The 24531-nt window shown below is 41.9% G+C and overlaps 1 protein-coding gene across 3 annotated transcripts in view; it reads right to left on the bottom strand.

The window, feature by feature from the left end:
• TPK1 (thiamin pyrophosphokinase 1) overlaps positions 1-24531 on the bottom strand; it is a 289313-nt gene that overhangs the window by 254795 nt on the left and 9987 nt on the right. For 2 of the 3 annotated variants that reach the window (XM_044453954.1, XM_044453964.1), the window contains exon 1: positions 15726-15792. The exons of the other annotated variant lie outside the window; for it this stretch is intronic. The gene's annotated coding sequence lies outside the window, so the exon portion shown is untranslated. Of the gene's footprint in view, positions 1-15725; positions 15793-24531 lie in introns of those variants that run through there. 3 annotated transcript variants of the gene reach the window in all.

Genomic DNA, 24531 nt, shown 5'->3' with positions numbered 1-24531 from the left:
AATTGCATTAATTGTGCTTTGATTTCCTCCCCTCTTCATATATTTCAGGTCACATACTTCTGACGTATTGGGAGAAAAAGTTTGCATGGGTAGGTTGTTGTTTGTTTGTTTTTGCTTTTGTTTTTTTTAGCTTCATTGTTAATTTTACTCAAATTTAGCAAACATGCTAAATGAGTTCACTTTTTCGTAATTCTCCAGTGCAAACTGAAAATCGTCTGATATGAATGACCCTATGCATGTTAACTTAATTTGCACGGGAAAATTTCCCAATTCAGTTGTTTCTCCTGTAAGCCCTTGTCACTGAGAATAGATTTAGCCACCAGCTGAACTGTGGACATTCCATTCATGTAGGACCTTCCCCACTGGGAGCCAAACCATGGACAAGCAGTAGCTGGTAGAGCACTGAGAGCCGCTAGCTTAGCTATGGATACTCTGCATCCACTCCTTTACCCTGCTGGAGCCAGACACTGCTCCCTGGAGGAAACCCTGGAAACCCCATGCAGGGCATAGGGAATGACCAGAGGCCAGATCAAGCCTGTAGGCCCTGCAGTCTCCTCCCTTGCACTACAGATGCTCTGCATTAACACTTGAGATTATTATCCTGATTCAGAGTTTCCCTGTTAATTTATTCAAAACCACACACACACTGAAGACTTCTGATTTCCTTTGATCTGTCACAATGATGTATAGAGAAACTAAAAATAAAGAAATTTTAAATAGAAGACACTGAAGAGATAACCAGGGTCAGGGCAGAAGAAAAAATGCCGTCATCATAACTGAGAAACATTCCTTCAGAAGAAAAAAGTAAAATTTTATCTCATCCTTTTGTGGTCACTTCAATTAGTATAAAAATCATTTAGAAGAGTGACCAACTTAGAAATATTTTGAAACTAGTCACTAAAGATTAAAGGGACAATCAGATCTGTCCTCTGCGTGCATCGCACAGCATGTGCAGTGGCTAATGGCCATTATTAGAGACTTCTGCTTGTTGAAGGGGAACAAAGGGATTTGGGGAGTACTGGATCACTGGAGATTTTATTTGAATTTATCACAAAAAAACACTATGAAGCCAATGGATTCAAATCCTTACTGGGCAAGAAGCTCACCAGCTCATCAGCCTAATCTACCCCATGGGGCCACATATGGGGTGTGAGTACCATACACACCTTGAAAGAAGACTAGGATAAAAATGTAATTCAGTGGGGAAAGTAGCCTTCAGTGCAAAACTGGGTATATATTCAAATACAAATGAAAAGAATACTGCAACACAAAGCTCGGAGGAGCTTTTTGGCTTACTTCAAACAAGGCTAGCAAACTTTCTTTTAGATTTAAGCAAATATTAGTTGGCTGAGCAGGTCAAAAAAAGGTGGATGGAGTAATTGAGTACAGTTTAAGAACACGAGCAGTTTATTCTTGCTGATAAATTAGACGGCTGCTCTGAATTACACTTCATGCTGTTTTTGCACAACAGCTAATTTCCTGCTGGTAGTTCTAAAGTGACTTGGAAATGTATGCAATTAACTCCACCACCTTTTCTTTATCCTTCAATAAAAGCATCAATTTTATTTGCTTACGGTGAAGTCTCAATGTTTCTCAGTTTTTCTCTTTTTCTTCTCTCTCCCAAAAACTATTTCAGAAATAGACTTTCATTTTAGAAGACGTGCATTAGATAATGAATTTCTCATAATGAAAAGGTTGTATTATGGTATTTGAAAGATATTTTTAAAATCAACAACTCCTCCGGTGTTTTGTGGAAAGCTTAATTGATACTTTAAACTCACAAAATAGTTTTTTCCCTGCTGTATTTTCTTGCTCAATGACACACACTTAAAAAAATGCCCGTTAGAGCCAGCTGAGTTCCTGTTAAAGGAACTTTGCTCCCAGACCACTACCAATGACAGTGGGGGCAGGAGATTTTCACTTATACCTTCATCTCCTACCTTTCCCACTTCCAGTTAGGAGAAATCCCAGAAGTGAGTGCCCTGATCTAGGAGCAGTGGTGAAGCTGGGGCTGGACCACAAAACCCTAAAACACAGCCACCCTCCCCTCATGAACAGAACAAGAGGTAAAGGGCAGGGACATGTTGCCAGGCTTCCACACCGGGATCTACCGGGCTGACACCAGGCACCACCTCAGTCTGTGCCAAGATGGCGCTATGATTTAAATCAATTTTAAATCCAAAATTGTAAATTGGTCATTCTCAGAACACACACACGGGTTATAACATACCAGAGACACATTATTTATTATTTATTACATTATATCTCTATATTGCCCATAGCCACAGCTGTCTGGGCAGTACACACCGTTCAAGTCACTCATCTGGATTTACAACCAGGCCTGACCCTGCTTAGCTTCCAAGATCAGGCAGGATCAGGCACTTCAGGCTATACAGAAGCACTAGAAGCAGTTGTGAAGCTTGGAAAGGTAGGGAACAAGAGAAAGTTTAGTTGTGTGTATCACAGCTCAAACAATACACATAGCTGCCTGCCTGTAAGCAGGGGGGGATAAGATCATTAACTGCAGGGGCTACAATTATCTAACTTTACTATTGTGTAGTACAGTCACCCAGACACATGCTGAATTTGAAAGGGTCTATGACTATACAGTATATCTTTGCCCCAGTAGTGGGAAGGAAAAGGCTCAGACTGTGGAGTAGCCACCAGAATGAGCCCCAAGAGCTCAGAACAAGGTCTTGGCTCTGGTGCCCTGGCTATGGCGGTGCAGCTCCTGGCAGAAGGAAACCAGATAGTTCACAAGAAGAGAAGGGAAAGCAACAGGCAATAACAGCCAGTGAAGTGGCACTTAGGGACAGCATGGGTTCAACCAAGGAGGAGTTTCCTGCCGTCTGGACATCAAAGCAGGTGACCAGGAGCAAGGAAAAGCAGGATGCAAGGTGAAGCTGTACACTCCTTATAGCTGCATCTGAGGTCTCCCTAAGGAAGCTGTCATTGTTAATGAACTCTATTACTAAATAAAACAGAAACTGATGATAGGCAAGGGTGGGGAGACACCATGCATCTAACTGGCCGCTTTTAGGAACGGATTCCCTTCACATGTGATCTCTTGCCTTGGTCAGTTTTCCAATCCTCTGGTCTGATTTCTCTCTTAAATGGTTGCCATTAGGTTCTAGACATACAAGAACTGAAGGGCTCCTCCCACAATTTCTGCTTTTAGAAATGTCATGTCAATTACACCTTGATCCATTTTCTCATGCTAGTTTAACTTTATGAAGTAATCCAGATCTCAACATTGGTAAGAAAATATTTTGTGGCATATAATTAAGGTGTTTTTTCCCTTTGCATCAACTAGTGGGTGTTGATCAGTTCTTGTTAGCTATCCCACATTATCAAATAAAATTTCCAACTGTGGCTGAGTGGCAGCATTTGTTAGCAGACAGGTTTGGCCTGGCCACTTTTACATCTTTATTTCTCTCTATCATTACTGGAAACACTTTACAAGACTGGTCCAGCAGACCAACCTATCAGGCATACCTATAAATACTTGTTCTCAATCAAAAAATAGAATATGCAGGGTTCTGAGCAAGAATAAAATAAAGAACTGGATTGCTGCTTTTTGCATAATCAACAGATCACCACTTTGGCATCTATATCTGACACATCTATGGATCTTAGGTTGTGTCTTATTCAGCAAAAACTTTTGTTTTGTGACTACTGGATGCTGCAATGTCTCATTATTAGGGGGTTTGTCTAATTCAGCTAATTGTTAATGTGACACAGCTAACACATCTTTTAAGCCTACTGTGGCAATGTCCAGTGTTTGTTTGTTTGTTTATTAAAACATTTTTAGGCCGCCCCATTCGCCGAAGCCTCGGGGCAGCTTACAACAATAAGTTAGAACATCATAAATAACCTTTTAAAATATATACATTAAAATAAAATACAGATATACAATATAAAATAAGCCGCCCTGGCCAGATAAAATTCAAAACATTTTAACATTTAAAATGCTGCTTAACTAAAAAGGTCTTTGCCTGGCGCCGAAAAACAAATAACAACAGCGCCAGGCGGACCTCTCTGGGGAGCGCATTCGATAGATTGGGTGCCACCGCAGAGAAAGCCCTCCCCCGAGTAGCCACCCTCCTAATTTCTTTCACGGAGTGCTCCCGGAGAAGGGCCTCTCCCGCCGATCTCAGGGGGCGGCTGGGCATATATGGATGTAAGCACTCCTTCAGGTAACCAGGACCCAAGCCGTTTAGGGCTTTATAGGTCATCACCAACACCTTGAATTGGGCCCGGACTTCAATGGGAAGCCAGTGAAGCTGACGGAGAACTGGAGTCATGTGAACATAACTTCCAGTCCCCGTCAGCAGCCTGGCAGCTCTATTTTGAACCGATTGAAGTATCCGGACCGTCTTCAAGGGCAGCCCCACGTAGAGCGCATTACAGAAGTCAAGACGGGAAGTCACCAGCGCATGTGTCACTGTTGCGAGGCAGTCGTACTCCAGGTAGGGGCACAGCTGATGAATCAGCCGAAGCTGGAGGAAAGCACTCCTCGCCGCTGCTGTTACCTGAGCTTCCAGTGAAAGCTCCGGGTCGAGGAGCACTCCCAAGCTGCGGACCTTGTCCCTAAGAGGGAGTGCCACCCCGTTCAGGACAAGGTTCACTTCACCCTCTCCGAAACCCGATCCGCCAAACAACAGGACCTCCATCTTGTCTGGATTGAGCTTCAGTTTATTGGCCCTCATCCAGCCCATTACCTCGGTAATTGTTTCTTTTAGAGAAGAGGTTATTATACAGATAAAATTTATGCTGGGACAGTCTTTAATATTTCTTGATTTACATGTTCTTTACAATTATTTACACACTTCTTGGAAATTGATGTTCTGTACTCTTTTACAGCAAGAAGACTGATATTATAACATTGGAAGAAGAATAAATGCCTGCCTCCTATAATATAATGGATTAAAGATCAACAATTTTAATATTTGAATGGTAGTGCATGTGGATGCCGCCTTAAAAATGGATACTTCTGGGCCACTTCTGTTGAAGCTAATGTATGATAGCTAGAAAGTTGCATTTTCCTATATATGCACTTCATATGTATTTTTTGACATAAATATATACAACTCTATGTACATATGAATTTTTCCTTCTTTTATAGCTTTTATTTATTTTGCTGAAATTTCACCCAAAAAATATATCAGAAAGAAAGAGGGCGTGGTACCCAGGTGATACCTTTGGTATGATCCAGCAGGCAGATCTGTCCCTGAAGATTTTGAAAATGTTGCTGCTGCTTCCTACTTTCAGTGGTCCACAAGAAAGAGGATTGGGACTGCCTGCTGCTTAGAAATTATTTTGGGTTAGCTTTGAAATATGAAACATTTCCAATCACACTTCTTTCTGCTTCAAAAAACTTGGGAGGTGCAGCTTCTTATACAACCATCCTTTATATAACTTAAAACCAAAAAATCATCTGCTCTAGTGCCCAATGGAACAGCTCTGCCAAAGCTCTTCACAGAGGATAGAAGAGAGCAAGGAGATCTTCACCTGTGCCTCTGAAGGTGCACCTTTTAGCACTTTCCTCCACACTGACCATGGACCTGCCATTGCTGCACTATGCTGACTTCACCTGATATTAAGCCTTCTGTGAGATGTCTGCAAAGGGACACATAGGCATTTACTGTGTGCAGATGCCCCTCACTGTTGGGGTTCCCAGTTGCACCAGTTTGGCTAAGTGCTTGCATGTGTTAGATGAGTGGGGGGGGGCAGCAGTGGGGCCAGCAGCTGTGGTCCCACTTCACCCCTCCACTGTGTGCTTAACTTTAGCATAGGGCAGCCTTCTCCAACCTGCTGGCCTTCAGAGGCATTTGGCCCACTATTCCCAGAGTTCCCATCCAGCAGGGTCACTGACTGGGAAATTGTGGGTGTTGCGGTCCACACATGTCTGGAAGGCACAAGCTTGGGGATGGATGGCATAGGGGACTGTGTGAAAGAGACCAGAGAATGAAGCTGATGTGTACAGTAATGGGAGGTCCCTATAAAGAGCCCTTTGACCAGGCCTTGACTTCTGCAGAAGGGAGGAGAAGAGGATGGTCCCACTGTAGTTCTCCCAGCAGCCCTTGCTCACATCAAAAACGGCTCCTGCTAAGAACAAAGGCTCACCAAAGGCTCAACTAAGCTTGCTTACTCCTAAAAGCTGCACACCATAACCACTGCTCTAGGGGAAGCTCACAGCCCTCCTTGCCCATCTCCATGACAAAAAGAAAGAGCGTATATTATGTAAAACATGCAAATGTATTTGATTTTCACAGGCATTGGGTGCAGCAGAATTTCACTTTTGTGGATATAAATTGTATTTCCTTGTAGCAATTGTTATTCTTATCATCATCATCATCATCATCATCATCTTGTTTTTGCATCACAAAGTACACATGCCCCCCCCCCCCCCATGAATGTGCCCAGTTTTGCAAATACTAGTGCCAAAACTGATGTATCAAACAACACCTATGAACTTTTGGGAGGTTTTTTCAGACAGGGCTCAGTTTTTACTCACTGCACCAACACCCCCCCCCACACAATCAGAAGCCTGCTTCTGCAGCCTCACAAACCATGACCATTGTGCAAGAACCCAAAGTGGCTCACACAGTCCATTCATTCATTCGTTTAAAACTTTTGTATGCCGTCCCATCACAAACATCTCGGGACAGTTCATAACAGGAGAAGTCCTCCTACTCCTCTCAACAACAACCCTATCGGTAGGTTGGGCTGAGAGTCTATGACTGACCCAAAGTCACCCAGTGACTCCATGGCTAAGCAGGAACTAGAACCCAGATCTCCTGAGTCCCAGTCCAACACTCCAACTACTATGCCACACTATGCTGATATTCCCTCTAGTAGCAAACTTGGCGAACCCATGCTGATAAAGTAGGGCAGGGTACACTGGGGAATACATAGACATGGAAGGAATTTGGAAATACAGACAGGTGGCTTGCTTGTTCAAAAAGCATTATTCGGTAAATGGTAAGAACAAAGATAAATGAGTACTTTCCCAACGGAGCCAGCACATTCAGAAAGCCCTTTCATAAGCAGATAATGTAAGCAGTGGAACATTTTAGTCACAAATGCAGGGAAGCAAGGAACCATGTGCCCCCCACCCCCCACAACCATCTGCTCCCTTCTCCAAGTTTTAAGGGTCAAGGAAGGCTGAATGCCTCTTCAATTACCCCATGAATTGTTGCAGTCCCTCAACTTGTTAAAGTCTAACTTTCAGGTCTTTACATGGAATGGTAAATATGCTTTTAACTTCACTGGTATATGAATTGCACCTTGTAACTTTTTTCTTTTAATTTTTATATTGCACAATAAATTATGTGAACCAATTAAAAAGAAAATTGAACTTTTTACGTGATTCTGCCAAGCCATTAAAAGGCAGAATATATGCACGCTGGAAATAATTTCTGATTTATAAAACATAAGTTTCAGATCTTTGAGAACAAGAAGTGCCTGTTCTGAATATATTTCCTCATATTATAACCCAAACGCTATTGTGCTACATTTTGTTCCCCTCATTATCACTTAATCAAAATGCTGAAATGCTATTCCAGAGGCCTGCTCTCAGCACCATGCCAAGCAAGGAAACCAAAGGGGAGCTTTGGTTATTCATGCCTGGGGCTAAATTTTGCCCCATATTTTTAACCATTTTCCCCAGTAGAGATCTACTTTATATTTTAATGGCAAGTGTTGCTAACTTTTGTAGTTTTATCACTTTTCTTGATATCAGGCATGTCTGAACTATTTGTTTACTACTGAAAGCTGAATTGTCTCCTCAGATCTACATAATTTGCACAAGCATCACGTTTTCCATTTCATAGTAAGATAAATTTGCATACAAGATACACGAAAAAGTTACTTAATCACTTCAGTTGATGCATGATTGCTCTGTTTCCCCAAGAGCTGATGAAAAGCTGCTGTGTAGATGGTGCATTTGATCCTGGCTAGAGTTTAGAATTTCTGCATACCATTTAGAAGTGAAACAATTTCATTTTGTAGCTCAGGCTAAAATGAAATAGTGATTTGACCTGACATTCATGAAACTGACACATTAACTTGAGGAGAAACAGTTTCATGAAATGATGCTTCCCCCAGCTTTCATGGGAGCCACCCATGAGTTTTGGCTGTTTTTTGTTTCTATAGTGAGAAACATTTTGAATTTCCTAAAATTCAAAAAGCATATCAGAGCCAGGACTTTCCAAGAAAAGCAAAATGGCAGCCAATCTCATTCTCGGTACCAAAAGTATTTTATCTCATAAAACAAAACTGTCCATTTTGATGAGAGTAAAAAAATGAAGACATGGTTTTTGTTAATTTCGTACAACTGTATTTTGTGCATCTTTAGGTTCATGTGCATACTGGGGATTTCACAAAGATGATTCTCCAGAAGCAATTTCTTAATGCTGGCACATTTTGCCTGATATGTTTCTCCTGTTTTGCTTTTGCTGGTGCCTTGGATGGCTTGCCTAAAGCACTTCTTACAAGAATTATGGACTTTGTTTCTGTGTATATAGTCCTGGTGCCCATGAGAGTTTCAGTCCCAATGCAAACAGCAGTCTTGGAGGATCAATTTGAGTCACAACCACAACACAGAGGGAAAGAGTTAATCTCCCCTGCCCCACCTGCAGTGAACCCATTAACTGTCAGCCTCTCCTGCAGCAACTCTTACTTTCCCTGTTAAAAATGCAACAATGCATTTGACACATCTAGTTTGGCCCTAAATCCTGCCAGCATATCCCTGAAAACAACATGGTAAGCAGAAATTAAGGACATTACCACATTTCTTAAGATCCAACAAATCCAGTCTGCATTCTGACTAAGTTCTTTATTAAGTGTCACTCTGTGAAGTTCCTATGAGTAACTAATGCAAAGACGCACAGTCTCATGGTCTGGTTAAGTCACCTAAAATGCACGTTCCATAGAAGTATTTAAGGAGTCAAAACACTGTGGTGACATATACTGCTATGAATATATTTACATTTTCATTCTGATATGCAGATGTTCAATAAACAAGTGTCACAGTCTCTCTCTGATGAGAAAAGTGTGAGATTAAAAATGAGAGGCAAACAAGTTGCCTATTTTAATGATATACTGAAGTGAGAGAAGTCTAATTATTTTATGCATATGTATATTACAGTTAGTGTTAAAATCTTTGGCACTATTTATAGTACATTACTGATGTTTTTGTTATAGCTACCTTTCTTCTTCTTGCAAGGAATGCAAGGTGGCTAACATGGCCCTCACATTTTTTTCCTCACAACAACCCTGAGATGTAGGTTAGGCTGAGAATCTATGTCTGGCCTGAAGTCACCCAATGAACTTCATAGCCCAGAGGGATGAGAACCTGGGTCTCCTGAGCCTCAGTCCAACACACTGACCACTACACCACACTTGTTCTCAAGCATAAGCTTGAAATACTAAAATCTCAGGCATAATATGGGCGTATTATTCTTCCCCATATCCCCATTCACACTTTCCAAAAAGTGTTCTCTTTGTTTCTATACATTTCAGCTTTTCTGAAAGGAAGGAAATAGCATCCTTGCTAAAACAAGTAAGGGTTCAGTAAATGTGTTGATCCTTTTCCTTTGCTCCTAACTCTGCTGCTTTCCCTCCTACAGGATCTTATGTGCAAATAATCCAGAGGAGTTTGCAAAGAGCAAAGGGATAGTAATGCACTGTTGGGGTACAGAGTGGAGTGGAGAATCTCATGACAAAACTGTTCAAAAATCCCTCAAGCTGAAACTAAACCAAAAACAAGTGCATCAACTTGGCAACTGACAATTTGTATCTCCATAGCACCAAACGGAAAGGGCAGAACTGTGCTATCACACACATCCACAGGAAACAGACAGCAGAACTGGTGCCAGCGGACTGGCCATAATGGCATCACAGGGGTGGCACTACTGTTTTTACTAAGCACAGACATAATGTGACACAGACAATGCGGCTTCTCAAATGTAGGCTATCACAAGCCTGCTGCTCCTATTGCCTTCTGGGCTAATCGCAAGGCAGAGGAAGACTTGAGCTCACTCTGGCTGCAAAGAAGGAACAACAGTAACAACAAATTAGAGTGGATCCATTGCAGAGGTTGGTAGAGCTGTGGCATAAGCCTGGAGGTAGTCTTGAACTGGCAAGCCAGGGGATCCCAGTGGCCTACAAAGTACCACTCGGTGTTTGCCAAGGGCTACTGACAGCATCACCAAGGAAGTCTTTTGCCACCAAGCTTGGCATGTGGTTCGTCCTGGCCCCCGTAAATCCTGTTCAATTAGGGGAGCTCTTGCTACTTTTTACAGTAGCTACAGAACATGACATGCCATCCTGAAACAGTCTAAGTCAGTGCAAAAACCTAAAAGGAAGCAGAAGAAAGATCATAAAGGCCCCCATTTCCCCCAGATGACAAAAATATACCAGGAAAGTATGCATGTGTGTGATATTTTTCAGTGGGAAGGGTGAAGACCTTCACATTACTATACCTTGTCACATCTCCACCTTAAGAAAAACCAAGGCTAACAGACAAGAGTTTCCTTCCACCCCTTCTGAATTCTCAAACCCCGCCTACACCATCCAATTTACAGCTAGCCCTGTGCAGTTTTGTTATTTCTACTTGAAAAATAAACCTATTTAGATACTGGTTAGACATGTGGATGAAATCAAAACATCAATTCAAGCTTCAGCTACGATGTCATTTTGCCAGTGTCTGAGACATGGCAGCAATTTTCATGTCAGAGAGCAAGACCTGAAGTGCTACCAGTGAACTATACATTCATTTTTAGCAGAGGGTATTGGTTCTCATGTCAGTGTGGCTATGCATCCACTCTGGCTTCGGTCTGGACTTTAAAGGAGCTATCTACAATAAAGTGCCCTAAGTACATGCACTATATCTAACAGAAGAACGAAAATACAATTTATGCTGCATACAAAAGGAGCATGCATGAGTTGGTATTATTTTGAGTACATATGCCTTTATCAGAAAAAGCAAGTATTTTTCATTGGAATCTGATTGATTTTTTGAAGGGATTCAGCACAGAAAATCAAAACAAACTATGGTGCCATAGCATCATTCCTAAGCTAGGATCCCTTGCTTGCTGAGTAATTTACATCTAGTCTTAGTCTCCCAAATTTTACCAATTCATTGCTCTTTAGTTAGTTACTTTGGAGAGTTGCAATTTCACACAGTTCATGACTTGTATACAATTGCTTAAGCCTTAGAAGTCACCAGCAGTCTAACATAAGGAAATTCCTGAAGTAATCAGCAACTGTGGTCCAAAACCCTTGCACTGTTGAACATTCCCACCAATCTGACCTTCCAACAATGTTGACTATGTTTCAGATACTTTAGCGAACTGGTACCTTGCACAAGTAAAATACCACCTACTGAGAACAATATATAGTGCTTCCTTTAAAATAGTGTTGCTTGATAAAGATGCAAAAGAAGACCAAATGTATGGCTGTCCCCTTCCAAAGACTCAGTCCCCAAAGCCCATTTTGCATGAAAAGCAATTCCCCCTTCAAACTGTTATTTGTTCCACAAGATGAAACACAGGGGCACTTGTATACTTTAGAGGCAGTCCCCAAGTTACAAACATCCAAATTACAAACAAACTGCCATATAGCCTATTAATTTTTTAAATTACAACAGGAAATCACCACCACCATAGAGAGAGAATGCAGAAGGGGAAAGAAAGAAATTGAGAAAGCATCATGGCAGAGAGAGAGGAAGCAAAAGAGGAGAAAGAGAGGGCCTCCAAAACATGCTGCCCTGCCCTGCCCATCCAGAGAGGGAAATCTCTCCGGTATTTCCTTGCTGCAAAGAGGAGGCACTGATGAGTTTGGGTGGTGTGGGGGTGGGGTAGAGATATTTGTGGTTTTCCAGTTTCTCAGTGGTTCTGTGCCCCTGATCCCTGCGAATGTGGAGGGATGCCAATACACGATCCAAATTTAACTAAAAGATGAGTTTCCATTTTCTTAGGGACAGAACTTGTTTGTGCAACCCAGAGACTGCCTGTACTTTGCTATTGTTTCACCAGGAACAATACAGCAAGGAAAGGAAAAACCAGCTTCACTTAGTTCTGTGGTCCTCATTAGATTTGGAAGAAGGGAAGGCTGCAGTTGTTCTTAAAGTATTCACAGCAAACTGATTTGATCATGAACTTCCTGCAGTCAGGTTGCAGATGTCAGAATCCTGGAATCTCAATTTGGTAAGAGGGAATAAAACTCGGGTTCGTGGGAAAGACCAAGCTTCCAGACCATCTGAGGCTTTATTGTTTTACCCCAAGGTTCCCGCAGAACACTCACGATAATGCAGGCTGCCTTACCTGGCAGGCAGAGATGAACTCTGCTGCAAAGCTTCAGTACCACTGCAGGGCATTTATAGGTACACAGGTACAGGGCAATTGATGACAGAATGCAGATTACAATAAGATTCTGAGGTCATCACATACAGAACAGATAAAGAAATGTCAATCAATCACACTGTAACAATGAGATTACAATATTTATAATTGTCTGTATTGACACTTTAGTTGAGTAACTTGGACCCATTTCCAGGTCTGCTCAGACATGCAAATTCAAGCTACTAGAAACTATTCATGATAAGCTCAGACCCTTATCTCGACTCTAAACAGTCTGCATGATCAGGGCACATGAAGCCCTCTGGGCTATCAAAAGATTATTGTAAACTCTATTCCAACAATGACTATTTACAATGGATATTTGGGCTAAAATGGCCTACTGAAGCCTACAGCTAAAGGTGAGAGAAAGGAGTGGGGAATGCCATTTTAAACAGTGACAGCTTGGTTTTGAGAAGGAAGACAGGATTTGATCCCACAATGCAAAAGCACACAAAAGTAATGCTTTTCAGACAGGATTTATCCAAATTTTCCCAACACAGACAAGCACCCAAATAGCCACCAAGGGACTAGTAGAAGACTGCCTGGATCAACCTTAGCTGGTTTACCCACATCCTGCCTATCACTGACCCCAGTTGCTGTTCCAGAAGCTCCTCTGCCTCCAGAGGATCAGATGAAAAAGAGACAAGAGCGGAGTTTTTGCAGCACCTGCACACAGCAGTTAAGCAACCAAAGCACACAATCTTCCAGTCTCATCCTGCACTGCTGTGTGCTGGAGCAAGGCCTTGCAGGACCAGCATCATCCCACTTCCTGATTTGCAGGGAGTTATCTGCCAACACCTCACTTCAGACATTCCTGATGTCTCTGAGTTTACATGCAATCCTCACTACCGCTGAGAGAGCAAGCTGTACCTGTTGCAATGCAAAGTATTTCAGGGTGCCTTGGTCTTGATTGGGCAGTTAAGACCCATAGCTTTATATAAGGCCAAGAGATAAAAGTGCTAGAACCAGCTATAGCAGGGGTCCTCAAACTGTTTAAACAGGGGGCCAGTTCACTGTCCCTCAGACTGTTGTGGGGGCGGATTATAGTTTGAAATCTGCCCCTGCAACAGTGAAAAAAAAATGAACTAATTCCTATGCACACTGCACATTAAAATTAAAATTTTAAAAAATTAATTAAAATTAATTAAAATTTTAAAAATTAATTAAAATTAAAATTTTAAAAATTAAAAATTTTAAAAATTAATTAAAATTAAAAAATGTTTGCTCCGCTCACTCGGGCTGCAGCCCCGCTTCCGAGCCCGAGGAAGGTCCCCTTGCAGGCGGTCATCTGGCTCCAGGAGGGGGAGCAGGAGTGGGAGGCCAGAGAGGCGAGTGCAGGGTGGCTCCCCCAGCCAGGGGAGGGCTGCAAGAAGGGAGGTAATGGCTGCTTTCCGAGGCGAGGGGAGGCGAGGGACGGGGCTGCAGCTGGCTGAGCGGGGCACCTCCTGCCTCTCCCTGCTGCGGATGGAAGAAACATGGCAGCCGCTCGACGGTGGCTTGCCCAGAGAAGGCCACGGTGGAGGTGTGGATGCTGTGGCCCCACTCCGCCTCAGCCTGTCTGCCCCCGGGGTTCAGCAAGATGGCTGCAGCTTGGCCTGCAGCCCAGGAACGTGGCTCACATAGTTAAAAATAGATTTTAAAAGTTATATTTTTCTTATCTTTTTTAGTGTCTTCGTCTCTCTCTTTTCTGCCCTCCTCTCTTCTGTATTCCTGCTCCATATTCCTGCTCTGTATTCAGAGCCAACACATGCATGCTAGCTCTCTGCTAGTCTCTGAAACTGAAAGAGTTTCAGAGAACGCATGCGCCGGCTCAGAGCTTTCAGACTCGCTCGTAGATCATTTTCTTCAAACGAGTCCAAAAGTTCTGAGGCGGGCCAGTAAATGACCGCGCCATAGTTTGAGGACCCATGGGCTATAGATTTTGGGATGAACTATTCCCTGTGGTGCTGGGAAAATAATCCCAGGAAAGCTTTGAGCTGGTGGAGACAAGTATAATCCCCTCTCTTTCTGTTTTGTACACTCCCTGAGTTCTCCAGCCAAAGTTCAAAATATTAACCATTAAAATACCCTTTGCCAGCTCACTATTCTATGATTGTAACCTCATCATAATAAACTGGATAATTTCCTGTGTACTGTGGTTCTTTGGGGAATGTGTCACACATATGTGGTCAAACAAAAATATGCATATATCGATATGGATAAATACAGCTGCCCAGATACTTAAAGGCTCCTTAGGAGCTTAGGCTATGGGGACTGTCCTGATAAGAGTCTGCAAAAAGAACCTGGACAGCCATCTGAGTGGGATGGTGCAATGTGGTGTCCTGCAACAGCAGGGGGTTGGACTCGATGGCCTTCATGGCCCCTTCCAACTCTACTATTCTATGATTCTATGATTTCAACACTAGCTGCTGCACCACTGTCTCTGCATAATACTCCAGAAAGGTGCCATGTCCAAAGGCACTGGAAGCTGCCCAAAGACCAAGAAGAATCAGAAGGGAAGTGTTGGGGTGGGGGTTTACTGCAATATACATCCTTGTTCAGCTCAGAAGAACAGAAAATACATTGATTTATTTTCCTCCCAAATGCATAGAAGTTTACAAAAAAAAACCTCTTAAAAAATGGGGGGGGGATGCCAATCACGAACACCACTGTTTAAAGGGTCGCACATTCTGCTGCATAAACCACTTGACAATAAAGCTCTGAATGGGACACACTTTTTCGAGGCGGAGCAAACTGAAATCGCTCAAGTGGAGTCAGATGAATGTTAAAAGGGTTTATGCTTTGTGAAGACTTCTGACTTGCAGTACTGCTATTTTCATTTTCTCTCATATTTTCATTTTCTCTCATAGATCAGTTGAGGTTTGAAAAATGTTTAATAGCAGCACTTTCCAAAGATGAGAAGTGTTTTTCGAATGAGTATTGCAGTATGCATTCTTCTACAATTCAGATATATTTCTCCCATGCAAACAGCACTAGAGTTTGAGGTCAGCCCAGTGAATCTGATTTGTAATAGCTTCATTGTGTGAGTTTGATATAGTGTTAATATGGGTATCTGCATATTTATTTATTTATTTATTTATTACACTTGTATGCTGCCCCATAGCCCAAGGGCTCTCTGGATGGCTCACAAAACAGAACAATAGCATAACCATAAAAACCATAACATAGTTAAATCTATAACATCCGATGAGCATAGAATACAATTAATATAAAATATAGCACAGGAGAACCAATACAACAGACAATAAAAGCAAGCAGCAAAAATAAGATAATAGAACCAAAAGTTTTCTAAAAGCAAGTACTAAATAAAAATGTCTTTACCTGGAAGCAAAAACTGAGTAATGTGGGTGCCAGTCGCACCTCCTTAGGAAGAAAATTCCATACACAAGATGTGATAATGGAAAAAGTCCTTTTCCTCACTATTTTCCCGCTTACTTTATGGTGGGGGGGGGGGCTCACAGAGGAGAACTTCCATTCAAGATTTTAGTGGTCTGGCAGGGATGTATGGAGACAGGCAATCCTTCAGATATCCTAGCCCCAAGCCATTTGTTTAGGGCTTTGTATGTTGGCATGAACACTCTGAATTGGGCCCGAGCAACAACAGACAGCCAGTGCCACTGGCGGAGGACTGGTGTGACGTGATCTCTACGACTGGTCCTCGCCTTGCTCTGTTTTGAATCAGTCGGAGTGCTTGGACTGCCTTCAAAGGCAGCCTGACATAAGAGCACATTACAGGAATTCAGGTGAGAGGTAGCCAGTGCATGGATAACTGTGGCAAGACTTTGCATGTCCAAGTAGGAAAAAAGCGGAAAAACCAGCTGAAGCTGATAGAAGGTGCTCCTGGCCACTGAGGTCACCTGCAAGACAAACAAGAATTTTGCATCAAGGAGCACCTCCAAGTTATGAAGCTTATCCTTTAGGGGGAGCACAACCCCATCCAGGATAGGTTGAAAATTTCCCAGTGGGATGGATGGACTGCCCATTTATGAGTTAACTGCTGCTAATTCACTACCAGAGTGATACTACAACCACTGGGCCACTGGATTTTTTGGAATCCCAGTTCCAAGGTCCAAAATTGCTCATATCTCTCTGGCCCCTTCTCTTACACAGGGGCAATGAGCATTCGTGGGAGAGGGGCATGGAGAAAGGAGGCTATTGCCACCAAAATATCCTGGTGATATTTCATGCCTGGAGGCCTTCTTCCCTCCCACTTCAGCTGACCATCTAGCTGCTTCACCAAGTGAGAGAAACACAGAGGGATTGATTGATTGATTATATTTATATCCCACCTCTTTTCCTTTCAAGGAACCCAAGGCTGCTTACATAATTTTTCTTCCCCTCTCAATCTTATCCTCACAACAGCAACCCTCAATCTCCTCTGGATTGAGAACCTGTGACAGGCCCAAAGCCACTCAGTCAGTTCCATGGCTGAGCAGGGACTAGAACCCAGATCTCCTGAGTCCCAATGCCATGCTCTTAAACACTACGCCACTTTAGCCTTCATGCATAGGATGCCCATAATCCTCCAATTTATGGTCCTCTCCACCCTAGGGAAGGTGTTGTGGGAGATAACCACAATAAGTGGCAGAACTATTCCTGGCACTTGCTCCAGTGTGTATGTATCATGAGATTTCAAGAACTGAGGACAATTATTGTTTTACAATTGAATATTATTCCAAGTGATGAAGCCTATTTGCAAAGAACATCTGTTTGCTGTCCTATGAGAAATAATTCGTTTTGACAAATCCAATCCCAAAAAGGCACTAAACTAGTCAGAAATGGTGAGAAATGCCTAAACATACCTAATTTCCAGAGAAAACACATATGACTATATCAGACAACCAGAAGATTTTAATATACTACTATAAAAATAACTATTTTCTTATTTCCAGTATTTATCTGCCACATTTTTAAAATTGTCTCTTAATTCTGCAAACGCTTCCCCCAAAACCAATTTCTGGCATTCTAGAGGTGTTAAAAAGAGATAATCAACCGATAATACGTATTTTATTAAGTCTCCTCAGAAGCTTAATTCTTAAGGAAAAAACCCAATGCAGCTATAAAAATGCTAATTAGGAAAGTTTGGGGAGAAATGCTGCAGACTAAATACAACTCCATGCACAGGAAATTAATTCTCTAGATGATGTGGAAAAGATGGCTTATAAAGTTAACGAGATATTACTTAAGGCAAAAGAAACAATTAGGCTATTAACAGTGGAGATAAACGAAACATTTTCCCATCAAATATAATGAAACTAATTAAAAGTGAAATGAAAAATAAGACATGAATATGAAAACAAATTCAAGAGTGATAAAAAGGCATGAGTTAAATGCTGGCAGGACCCAAAGTGATGTACTGCAAAGAAGGAAGCATCTGAAAAAAGCCATCAGCAAAAGAGATCTTCTAGCAAATAATGATGAAATTGCCAAGCTTGCCCTCTGTGTTTTCAAAATGGCAAGAAAGAGAATGTCTAGATTATCATCCCCTGATATAAAATCAAGCTTGGGGTTTTGTGCAGAATTTTAAGGATGATTTTGCAAGTTACCATTTGTCTCGAAGAATGCATGAACCATGTCATTCATGAATGGAGAAGCTGCAGCATTTCCTGACAAAACACATGCAAAGAAAGTCCAATCATTCCCAAGCCACTGTTCTTGTGTATTTTGCCTACAGAAGCTACATGCATTCCATTCACAAAAAGATAATTTTAAGTAATAGTACTAAAAATAATAATCAGGAATGTGCTCTCAAGTACAAAAAACTATACTCAGCTCCTTGGAAAAGGGAATGCTACAAATGTGATTACTGCTACTGGACTTTTTGCTTTTAGTTTATCTTACACCCTTAATTATAGGGAAGATAGAAAATTACAAACTCGATTCTTTGTTTTTGTTGGATTCTCTTAACATTTGGCACCAAGTTTCTACTGCAATCTTTCTTTATACATAATCACAAATACAGTGGTACCTCGGCTCACAAACTCCTCAGTTCACAATCAAATCAGGTCGCGAACAAAAATTTCATAAAAATTTTGACTCAGGTCGCGAACTCTACATTGGGTGGCAACTGCAGTCGCGGCCGTCTCCCCCCCTCCCCAGGTGGGTAGGTGGCCGCGATCGTGCTGGGGCGGGGGGGGGAGATGGCCCAGATGGCACCTGTCTTTCCTGCAAGAGCATGCCCGTGATTGCACCTCTCTTTCCTGCAGGAGCGCAACCATGATCTCGGCCATCCCCCCAGCACGATCATGCCCACCTCCCCCCTCCGCAGAAGCCTGCGTTTGCGCCCTCTCCCCCCTCCGAGCGCCCGTGATCGCGCCTGTCTCTCCTTCCCCAGCACACCCGCGATCGTGCCCGTCTCCCCTTCCTCAGCGTATTGGGATGACAGGCATGTGCAGGGATGATGGGCTCAATTGCGGTCGTGCTGGGGGGGGTGGGGACATGGCCACGATCTTTGTTGTTCTTTGCCACTTTGCTTCACATCTTTCTGATTTAAAAAAAAATAGTTACAGAATGGATTAACCTTATTTACATTGAACCTTATGGGGAAATTTGACTTGGCTCACAACCATTTTGGGTCACGACAAGAGTCCTGGAACTGATTAAGTTCGTGAGCCAAGGTACCACTGTATATGGCTTGAACTGAGGGATGTGTTCAGCACACAGGGTCCACTGAAAATCAGCAGGGCTTAAGTAAGCTACAACTAAGGGGTTAAAAAAGAATTTCAATTTGATCTATGTGCAACTAATAGTATGGAGATAGCCCTCATTTTCTCGCCCTTTGCTTTCACAATGTATGGATTTCTGTTGAGATACAGAAAAGGCTGTGATCTCAACAACTCTTCCATTTAGGTAGAAAAGAGGACTGATACCACAGTCCAGGGGAGGTCTCTACAAACGGAATTTCCTGGATAGGCAATGCTAGGAAAGTGAGAATGGAAAGAAAAAACAAGTGTATGAATGAGAAGAATAGTCATAGAAGGGCTATGAAGGAAAGACGGAAAGTGTACCCACTGAAGAGTGAGTTCTACACAAGATAACACTTCTCATTTAGTAGCATCTATTAGCTTAGCTCTAAACAGATTACCTTCATTTCTCAAGATAGTGATTTTGGCAATGGATTCATCCATGAAGTCTCACTATGCAGTGAAAAGGCAGACTATGTTCACATAATCACTTTTCAGAGGAGAATTATGCTTTGAAATCTGAAGATTATTTGATAAATGCGGTATATTTCGTTAGGGAGGAAAATAGTGGAACAATAGTGGAGAGGCCATAAAGCATTTAGAAAATTGGGGGGAGGGAATCACAGGGCTTAATGTGTTGCTGATCAAATTTTTTGCCTTCTGGCTGTGAAGATGGATCTCCACCATACACATTCTGAATTTGTTTAGCTGTGTTCATTTCCACAGTGGCCCAATTTTTGTTCCTTAGCCATAGTTATTATTTCTGAATACCAAAATCAGACTTCCCCAACCTGGTGTCTTCTAGGTGTTTTTGACCTTAACTCTTCTCAGCCAATGATCAGGAATGTTGAGAGGTGTCATTTAAAATAGTTTGGGAAGTATCAGCTTGGGAAAGGCTGGCCTAAACTACAGTCAGGGTTTGGCCATCATTCAAGGTATAAGTTTGTTTGTATTAGCAAAAGTGATTGTATACACAGACCTGATTTTTACACACACACACCCCTTTTAAATACCTAGTTGCCTGGTTGCTAAGCAAGGAAACTTCACACAACCTTGGGCTGAAGGCCAGCTTGGGTTGCTTGAATGGGACAGCTATCACTTTCTTTTGTGTTTTGTTTAATTAGAGAAAAAATGGAGAAGAGGACAGAGAAGATGAAGCAGAAAGATAGTAGACATGGATAAAAGAAAGTGGAAGAGAAGAGAGGAGAGGGGAAGAATTCAGGAAGCCAGATATAGAAAGCAAATGTGGCTTCCATGTTGCAGGTTAGAGTTACAGAGTACCACTCGGTACGTAACACGATGTGGAATCAGACACATATTTCAACTCTGAATGCTGTTATCGCCTTAGTTTTGGTATATCTGCAATATGATCATACTTAGATACTTCAAAGGAGATGCTACTACATATTACGCACTGGCAGCCAGTTCATTCTGCCCTTTCCCCTAGATTTTTCTCTCTCACCCTGGATCACCATTTCAACCTGATTCGCACAAATAGGCCATGGTGGTTTGTTTCCTCTCCCCAAGTGTTCTCCTTATGTTAAAAAAATGGGAGGGATAGAGTGCTTCAATGGGTGACAAAAAGAGGGTATGGGAGAGCAGTGGTGCGCAGAGGAACCACAATTCTTACCCCATTCTACAAAATTCAGGCACAGCCTGAAATGAAATGATAAAGCATTTATTATTCTCTCTCTTTTTGCAGGGAGAGCTCTTCCCTCTCCCCTGCTCCACATAAGATTGCTAAGAAGGCAAAGTAGCAACAAAATACTGATATTATTCACCATGCACCTTGACTCTAATAAAGTCAAAAGTTTTTTGCTATTAACTTCAATGACGCCACCTCTGCACCTTTGTTTTTTTAAAGGACCTTGCCTAAGAAGTGTTGAGCATGCGTAACACTTATGGACTGCAGTGTGATTCAAAGGTCTGCTCATTTCCTCAGGAACATGCTCTTTGACATAATTGTCTCAAATTTAGTCTTCAGCATTGCTTTAGTCACTGCAAACCAATTTTGAGAATGTCAGAGTGCGTTTTTCCCTTTTAATGCATCTGAGCTGTACAACTTCCAATAGCACAAAATTAACAGGATTGCAGAGATCGTATAAATGTCACAGAAGCTAACATACTGCTATTCTGAACTTAATAATACTGGGGTTCCGACGCTTTGTGTCTATTGCAAGCACTTTCAGTAAAAGCAACCAATTTGCTTTCACCCAAATACATTTCTGGGGCTGAGCAAAGGAGAGGGTCAGAACAGGATATCTTGGTGCTCAGACTTTCTAAGATTTGGTTTATATAGCCAGAAGAGAAATCTCATCACAAGCTGGAAGATTCTCATCTCAAGGTCCATATATGGGGGTAAAAAACATGGGGGGGGGGTGTAGATTTCAGCCCTTGCAGGCCAGGTGACATGAGGGGGTGTGGCTCCTGCCCACTTTTACTTATTTCATGGTTCTCTTCAGCACACAGAAAGTGTTCCACTTGTCCCAGTGGACAACAAAACTGCAGATACAAAGAACAACTCTGACAACTGCCTTCAGATTCATTTTCCCCCATAACTGGCTAAGGACAAACCATCACTGTTGATGCACTTTTACAGCAACTAGTATGAACTGAAAAAATAGAATTATTCTCTCTGTGTGTTTTAATCTGACTAACAACAGACATTCTCTGAGCAGATTTCTGGTCAAATGATCCAGTTCAAATGTTAAAGAAGGCACCAACTAAATGTCCTAAGCGGACTCACTCTTCCTTCCGCTTTAGCCGCACCTTGTGCAATAAAGGGCTTACAGAGTGCTATAAGGACTACTAAAAGACTGTAAGCATGAAAGGTGCATTAGGCGCAACTCAAAATTAGCCAACATTCTGTTTCTCCCCCAAATGGTTCTATTAATGATTACACAGAATTACAACTTAGATTACAAAGAGCAGTGCAATCAGTGCAACTGGCAACACAATACTTTGCTCAAATTAAAATAAAACAGATAATCTCAGAATATTTTAATGGCATTTGTAATTGATACCCAGTGCTGCAAAAGCAACCCACCCCACTTCTGTTAAATTCTGGTAGAAACAAGTTTCCTGTCATTCATACCAGTTTTTGCAACTCAGGCAAAATACCTGATCTTCTCACAAAATTACATGAATAAATAGTATCATCATCAATGCAGCCCTGAAACTCTACAGATGACACTGGGCCAGGCATCCTCTCTCAGCCTAAGCTACCTCACAGGGTAGTGAGAAAGGCAGAACCAGGTACACTGCCCAGAGCTACTAGAGGGAAGGGAGCTATAAAAAAGCAAATAATAATAATAATAATAATAATAATAATAATAATAATAATAATAATACCACCGCCACCACCACCACGTGATTTCAATTCAACAGAGATTGTTCACAAAGCTTCAAAGCCAATTAAATGGGACAAAAAATCAAGCATCACCCACTTTGCTCCAAGGACACATCAGCCACCTTGTTCAGCCCGTCACTGACAGGTAAATGTAGACGGTGTGTGACAATGACACTTGCCTACTCAAGACTGCACAGCTTCTGAACCTCCTATTGTCAGATCATGTGATCTCTATGTTTTGAAGACACAGGTAACCAGGGCCAGGCAATCCTACAGATGGACTCTAAGTCTCATCATCCTTAGCCAATGGGATCAATGGACAGGGATATTGGGAGTGTAATCCAAAACAGCAGCAGGCATCAGGTTGCCTATCCCTGCACTATAATGATAGGCATTGTCTTCCCAAACAAGCCACAGGTCATACGCAAATGTCTGAGAAGGAAGGTACTACTCTCTTCAGGCTCTGCCTCTAGTCTATTGAGCCAGGAGATCTGATTCTGAACTGAAGCAGGCCCTCCAGCAAGTGCCACAACGCACTCCTTCCTGTCTCATGTGCAGCCCATGCACCACAGGCTGCCCACCCAGGTGTTGATCAATTGCAGAGCATCAGAATATAGCTAAAATGCTCTGCTGTTTGGTAAGAATTTAAGAGTTCGAAAGACAACATGTACTTTTCAGGACTGTGGATTAATCAGCCTCCATGACTAAAAACAAAACAAAATCCCATAGTTTTCCATCCTGAGCACAGGGCAGGCTATACACTGAAATCAGTAAGTTTAATTAAGTCAAACAACTAGCACAAACTACCAGGTATGGGGAAGAGGGGGGAAGGCCCATGAATGAACATTCCAGGTACTTAAAAAGCACAGGAAGGTGAAATAACTGCATTAAATGAAGTGTGTTATTACCTCTACAAAATAAAGCAACAGCGACAGGCCAACAACTGGAAAATAAAATAAATTGTTTTAAATGCTTTCCAGTTAAAGACCCAACGCATTATACGACAGTCCACAGAATCTACTCATTTGACTCCTACTGAACCAAATGTAAAAACAAGTCTATGTGTTTTGCAGAAAAGTCATTTAATTAAAAGTTTTAAATAAGTTCCTTAATTTTTTGGAACTGGGTTCACTGAGCTGATCACAACACTCTTGAGCTTTAAAATCATGGAACTAGCTAAAGACAAATCACAAATAAATTCTTGTTTTCTCCCCAAGTTCGAAAGAACAGTTATGGCTGTCTCATCTTCCCTTCCAATGAGCATGGGAACATAATTGCTTGAATACTTTTTTTCTTTTTTCTTCCTCCTCCCTCCCACCCACAGATATCCCACTAAAATCAGTTAGTTGTATGTCATTAAGACCCACCATTTATCTATCTATCTATCTATCTATCTATCTATCTATCTATCTATCTATCTATCACAAAACATACAACTTTAATATACATAGACTCTTGTTGCTTTTCAAAACAACACTCTGACCAAGTGTTTCTGACTGGGTGCTGTGGGGAGGGCAGACTTTTTATAACCTACCCCTAAACATTCGGCACAGTTGTATTATGATTCCTCCGTGATGTTACAGTGGAGAAGAGTCATAATGCCCCTGCACACATGGGTGCAACAAAGTGATCTGCAATTAATGGTAAACTATTTTGTGAACTCCTGGGACAAAGAGGTGACCTTGGTTTAAAGCAGGGCATAAAGGAATGGTAATGTGTAAGGAGGTGGTGCCAGGAAAAGTAGCAACTGAAAGATTTTGCTAGTGGAAATACTATTTCAGCTTTACAAGTATTTGCCTTGTGCATGTTCTCTTCCCAACCATTAAATGGCTCTGGCTCATTTAATCGAGGGCAATGGATTGCCAGATGCCAGTGGGGGAGAAAAAAACCCATAACATCAATAGCTCAGATGTGCATAACATATTTATCTTTTAAAACCTCAAACTCAGCTAAAGTAAAGCAAAAGAATATGAAACATTCCTTTGAATCAGCAAACACCAAAATCATACCATGGAGGTATACCTGGCTGTGGAGAGCAGACAAGGATCCAAGCCTGATCTTTCAGCCAGATCAACCTGACCTTTAGGTTTTGTGA

The sequence above is a fragment of the Varanus komodoensis genome, unplaced genomic scaffold (genome assembly GCF_004798865.1).
Source record: "Varanus komodoensis strain SLA01 unplaced genomic scaffold, ASM479886v1 scaffold10, whole genome shotgun sequence".
NCBI lineage: Eukaryota > Metazoa > Chordata > Lepidosauria > Squamata > Varanidae > Varanus > Varanus komodoensis.
This window is presented reverse-complemented; position numbering and strand designations above follow the sequence as displayed.